Source organism: Morone saxatilis, unplaced genomic scaffold (assembly GCF_004916995.1).
Source record: "Morone saxatilis isolate NCDOM2014 unplaced genomic scaffold, NCSU_SB_2.0 Contig8, whole genome shotgun sequence".
Taxonomy (NCBI): domain Eukaryota; kingdom Metazoa; phylum Chordata; class Actinopteri; family Moronidae; genus Morone; species Morone saxatilis.
The window spans coordinates 16519427-16526079 of record NW_023340257.1 but is presented as its reverse complement, the minus strand read 5'-3'; positions in this window follow the sequence as shown (position 1 = coordinate 16526079).

Sequence of the window (6653 nt, the reverse complement as noted above, 5' to 3'; positions counted from 1 at the left end):
GATAGATAGATAGATAGATGCTGCGACAGAAATTGGGTCAAAATGTAACATGGTTGTGGTGGTTGGAGGAGGGAGGCGGGGAGGATAGGTGAAATCAAACTGCCAACAATGAATTCAACTCGGTGTTAGAGAGGGAGCGTGCAGAGAAGAGAAGAGGGATAAGATGAGGAGAAAAAGGAAAGAGTGAGGAGTGAGGGTGAGGACTGAGGGAGCACTGTGTGGGCACAGAAGGCCAGCGAGGTGAGGGGGATGACGGGGACACATGCAGGTTTGTGTCCTCCTGACGTGTGCAGTGTACACAGTCCTCTCTTCTACCCCCATATAATTTTTCTCTCTCCTTCATCACAATTCTCCATCAGTCCCTCTTCCTCACCCACTCACTCCCTTTATTCCTACCTCTTACTGGTCCCTGAAAAATAGGGCAGTCCTTATGTAAGGAAGAGAGAAGAAGTGGGGAAGGGGGGGCTGTGTGCTGAGGAAAAGAAGGTTGAAACAAAGCCTCCTGGATAGAGACAAGCAAAGAGAGGATGAGTAGGGGGAATAATGAAGTTGGCATCCACTCTCCACATCCAGGTAGAAGAAGTCTTAAATAAATTATGCAGTGTTATTCTCTGCATTGTGAAAAACACTGCAAAAATAAGTATATCCTGCTTTCAAAATGGTACGGTAAAAAAGTACCAATTCCCCGTTAGTGTTAAATTATTCATTTCTAAGCAGTGAATTAGGATTGTGGTCCAGGTACTGTCAGGTCTAATTACCTCAAACAGTTTTATTGTTGAAATCACACCAATGCACTGTATTTTATCAGCTTATTGTGCAGGCTGTAATGTATTAGAACAACAATATCTGCACTTGAGATTAAAAACAGTGACTATAAAGTTTAAATGCAGACTTTAAGGGTGTTTCAGATATTTTTAATCATGTAGGGTTTATAGTAAACACTGTAGCTCTTTTACCCTCTGGGGTATGTGCAAAAATTTTCTACAACGGGTTTAATTATAAAAACCAGTCATCACTTTAACCTCACAGTCACTGTTGAATGTCAAATCCAATGTGCAGGATTAGAATATGGCTTGAAAACAAAATCTAATACATAAAGACTGCCAGTGTTGGAAAGTAATGGAGTACATTTACTGGAGTACTTTACGGCGCTCAAGTACAATTTTGAGTTATACTTGTTTTTTACCTGAGCATTTCCATGTCATGGTACTACTTCTACTTCTACATCTGAAGGGAAACTGTGTACTTTTTATTCCACTACATACATTTGACAGCTTTGGTTACTTGGCAGTTAGATACAAAGCAGCTCTTTTTATTTAATGCTTTTTTACTGTTCAGGGTTATTATGTAAAAGGAGAAAAATGTCTATACATCAAATCAAAGCAGTCAGCTCATTACTAATGTTTCATTTCAAATTGAATGTGTTGGAGTAAAGAGCCAAAACAAAAATGGTCTTAATATAACATTTCCATGTAAAAATCAGAATAAGCTGTAACATGAAAGGTGGTACAGGTGTAAATAATAAAATCAGTGATTGCTGAATTCTGTTTTGCTGCTTCAGTGTGAGAGTATTGTGCATGTTGTAACAACTTAATAGAACAGATCCATCATTAATGTGATCAGTAACATCCGTTTCTTCAACACTGCTGTGAAAAAGAAAGTGGTCACATATGTTAAAATGTAGGAAGTTTCATGTGTAAATGCTCGAAATGAAAAAACTCTTAAATCAATGCCTCATCACTGTATTTAACGAAAGTATTTGACCAAATATTCTGAGTTACTCTCCCCTCTGATCTCATCCTCATTCTCGCTCACCCTCTTGCTCTTGTCCCTCCCTCTCTTTGGCACTTTGCCTCTCTGACTGGCAGCGAGCCTGTTGAAAGTAGGCTAGGATTGACGCGCTGCTTGTGTCTGAGTCACAGAGAGCTGTGGAATACTGAAACCCACTGATTGCATTTAACTTTAGGCATCCGACTCCCATGCAGAGCATGATACAATAGAGCCATCCGCTCTGCTTTCTGCACCTCGATGCTGACGTTTATGGCTGCATTTACAGCAGAAAAAAAAAAGAAAAAAAAGCGACGCCAATTGTTCTGACGCTGTGAACAATTGTAAAGATGGTTATTTAGAGACAGATTAAGTAATGATCTCATTTACCACATACTGTATAACAGCACAAACTCAAATTTGATCATCCTACTTGTGGTTCCACGCCAGTGGGTTTAGGATGATACCAAATGAGCTGAATAATGAGGGCCGAAATGCAAAAAGAATGAAGTACATCATCTTAATTTTCTGCCATTGTACGATAACATCTCTCTCACGCAAAGCGGTCAAGCATCGTTTTAATTTGTGTTTCATCATCAAGTACTGTCAAGAGCCTTTTTACAGTAGGTCAGGCATGCCACGGTCACTCACCTGGTTAACACTGATGGAAATGAGTGCAAGAGGCCTGATGCTACTCTTTGCTGGGTGAACTAACATGACGTGAGAACATTTTTGCCTCGTAAGAGCCCACAACCGTGGCTGTGACGCATGCACAATTGAATGTTTTAACTTCTCTACAGATCACTATAAATTATCGCTGTGCGTGTGTGCTGTGTGGGATCCTGTAAACACACAAGCTCGTTATTTAACTGAAAAGCCACAAGGATTACACCGTATAAACACAAGTACATTAACATAAACAGGACAAAAGTGAGCGGCGAGGGAGCCGTGTGCTGAAGCAGGGAACGGGAAAAACTGGAAAGTCACAAGTGTAAATAATGAAACTGGCTCTTCACACAGATACAGAGAGGGTCATGGGAATTTTCCCTTTCAGTCAGCATGAGTTTTTGTCTCAATGTGGTCTCGACCGTCCATTGAGGGGTCCTGTGGAGTCTGTGGGAGTACACGGTGCCAGGGCTGTTGCCCCAGCGCATCTAATCCTTGTATAACCGAAGCAAAAGCTGTCTCTGCATCCTCAGCAGAAAGTCAGGCTTTTAAATTGCTGCCTAAGTGAGGGGGTTCGGCTATCTCGACAAGAAGAAGCTCCCTGCAGCAGCCTGAGTAAAGCAGATGTTGTACTGGACCGTCATGGTGAAAAGGAAGCCTGGGCTAAAGATGAGACTTGATTTACCAATTTACATGTGTTTCACTGCTAACTTATGGTCACATGGTCTGGGCAGTGGTGGATGCAAGAGGATAAAAGCTCTTGTTAAAGCTTCCACACTACCTTCTTTCATTCTAAATCTTGTAACTACGTCATCAAAGAAATCTACTCAACCTGCGATATTAAACTCAGGTGTTACCAATGATACTAATTAAGGTTACGTTCCATTTAGTGTAGCAGAGCCTTTTCCAGTGAGCCGACAGCAGCTCCCTGACTCCGACTGACCTGAATGGAACAGAACCGTAATTAGCCTACTATTTCATGTCAAAATGGTCGCTGCGAAAAAGGCTCGATGTAGCCAGATAGGCACCAGAGCCCTCCCAGCTAAGAGACATTTCATGTCTTATAATTTCCAATGACATAAAGGGAAATTTTAACTGAAACTACTTCACCCTGAAAGTAGCACAAACCAGACACTATTCTGTCTGAACAGCACTATGAACACTGCAGGGAATCGGGAGAAGGTGGAGGTTAGTATCCAGGCTTGTTATTTGGCTCTTACACACACACACACACAAAGAAAAGATAAGGAAGACAGATTCTCAGCTCCCCTCCTGCTCTGTGGCACAACTAGCTGTAAGACAGAAAATTGGAGAAACTGCACTCGGCCTCTAATGAAAGGTTTTCATTTATCGCTCATAGGAAGAAGGAGACTGAGGGCAGCTGAAACATGTATTTTTCTTTTCCTGCCATCTGTCTGTAGACTGTACAGGCAAGAACATGAGCCAAATACACTGGTTGGGAAACAACATGAGCACCTTACAACACGATACAATTCAATGCAACACCACAACCTGTGACTTCAAAATGATATATTCTAGTTGAGGCGACGCCAACAAAAGTGAATATTCTCAAATTGCAGGGCTGTTGTAGCTAAATTATGAAGCCTGATGTATATATTTAGCATATATTTATATAAATATAGGCAGGTTTGACTTGTAATTCAAGTTGAATCACAATAATGACAAAAAATCTAATAATATTTAAGTTTTCAGACAGAAGATGCTTTGCAGAAATAAAAAATGGGAATGTCCCAAGTTCAAAAGTTTATGATTTAATCTGAAATAAAAAAATAATAAATGCAGGTCTCCAACTGAAGAACTTCAGTTAAATGCAGAACACACAAGTCATGTTTACACAGGCTTGCACGAAGGCCTTCAACTTAGCCAAGAAAGAATTACTGGATTTAGACGAGAATAGATGTGTTATTAAACAGTTACAGGAGCAGACCCGAACCCCCACCTGACAGATCTTGTAATAATAAGCTTCAGGGATTTTGAGCCGAAGGCTGAGCTGAAAGTCAAGTCAAGCACAGCTTTTTCATAAACAATCTGAGCTTCAGTTTCAGTTTTGTAGCTTTGAATACAGCTAGGTGAATGAGAACAGCTCTGGGTGATTACAGCAGACGGAAACCAAAGGAAATAGTCGAGTGGCTGAGAGAAAAGCTGTGGTATGAGGGTATGAGACATTTTGGTTGGCTGGAGAGAAAAGACAGATCATATTTCTCTCAGTGAGGCGGGGAAAGCCTGTGAGAGTTATGTAATGTTGTTGGGATATGGAGCCAGAAGGGGTGTAAACAATACCACTCTGAACTGGGACAGGCCGTTGCCTGGTAACAAATATTTTGGGCAGGAAGACAAGGCAAACACGGCCCGCCTTCCAAAAGGAAATAGAGGCTGGCCTCTGAGTACAGCACAAGTTAGTGGCTTCCCGAAAATACGCTAAGAGACAGGGGCAAGCAAAACAAAGCACATCAGGGGCATTAGACAACACTGCGTCTATTTTTTACCTGGCTAGCCTGGAGTCTAGACCACCACAAGTTGTAAACAAACAAACTCTCAAGGAACTAAATAGTTTAGTATACTGCAGTCTCACTTAAACTACATAATTAACTCCTCACTCTAAAAGTAGCCATGACTACTACAGTGGTTTAGACATACACAGCCTATAAAGACACATCAAGACTTTAAAAAGCTTTAACACTGTTTCTCTGGGACCTGTATGATGTATGACCCTCAACCTAAACTTTACAAGCTTGCAGATATAAAACTGAAACTAAGTGCACTTGGTTGACAAGCTACTCTTTGATACAGTGTCACTGTCTGTTTGTTGTTATATTAACTATGTGTATTGATGATTCCCTGAAAGCAGTAAGATGCTGAGTGGATAATCCTTATGATATAAAGTCACTTTAATTGAAGTCAATTAAATGCAACAGAAGGTGGCTAAAGAAGTGTGCAGATTAGAACTACCCCAATAAAAGATCTTTACTATCCACATGATATAAGCTGCTGTGAACATTTATCTATTCTTTTTTTAATGACTCATTTAGACGCTGCATCTGTTGCATTAAACTAAAAACAGCAGTATTGTGTTTGTCTGGTGATCCGCTTGTTACCAACGCGCTCACAATACAACGATTAGCAACAAGATGCATGAATGTGTGTACTGTGCGTTGCCAGCGTGTTTTACCATTTGCATTTTACAGCCTGCGACTGCGACACGGACATAAAGCTAACAAATACACCAACACGCGTTAAGTAAACACTAACAACGTCAACGCAACCTTCCCCTGTAACTGCCACGCGTTACAGCGAGTGAAAAACAGCAACAACCGGCGGTTAAAACGGTGCTAAAAACAACAACAACAACAACAACAAAGACTCGCTGCTGTTCCCTGCACAGAAAGAATCCGGAAGCCATATTGTGTGCTGCTGTGCTGACTGTCACCCAGAGCCGGTTGCCACGGAAACCTGTTGCTAGGCGGCATAACAAAAAAGACCAAATTTATACGTCCTTGCGTCAGAGGCAACGGCGTATCCATGGCGACGGAACGCTACACACATGCAGAAAGACCCGTGGATAGCACATGGCCCCGGCCGCTCGTTTTAAGCCTATAAATGTTCTTTTTACGTGCTTGAGCCGACTGTGCGTGGTGTTTTCTGCATTGTTAAGACGGAAAACAATTAGTCCTGCGCTGTCACTGCTGTGTGTTCACCAGCACACGCAGCTGAAATGGCAGCGTTAGTCAGCAGTCCTCTCCGCGATGTCTTACCCTCGCCAAGTCAACTCCTGCCATTATCGTTTATTTCCCCGTGAGTGTGGGCTGCTCGCCTGCGTTATCAGCCATTCACCTCAATAATTCCCCATCATGAACAACTTGCATCGAAGGAGTTAGTCATCCCGGTTCAGCAGCACGGCACCGGTAACGGCAGCCCGGATGGGACAGAGCGTCCTCCGTGAATCCTCGCCTCTGACGTTTTTGTAGCGCTGACTAATAACTTGTTATCCCCAACTCTTATTTTTTTTCTCTTTTTTCTTTTGCTCACGCCTGTTCACACATCGGCCCTTACACAGCAGCATGCCCGCCCCTGTGACATTGTTTGACATCACCACCAAACAACGTAGTATTTGTCTTGTATTTTAGACTTTCATTCATGATTTGCCACCCCGTCTTCCTTTCCCGCATTTAGCCCGTGGAGCAACCCCCCCCCCCCCCCCC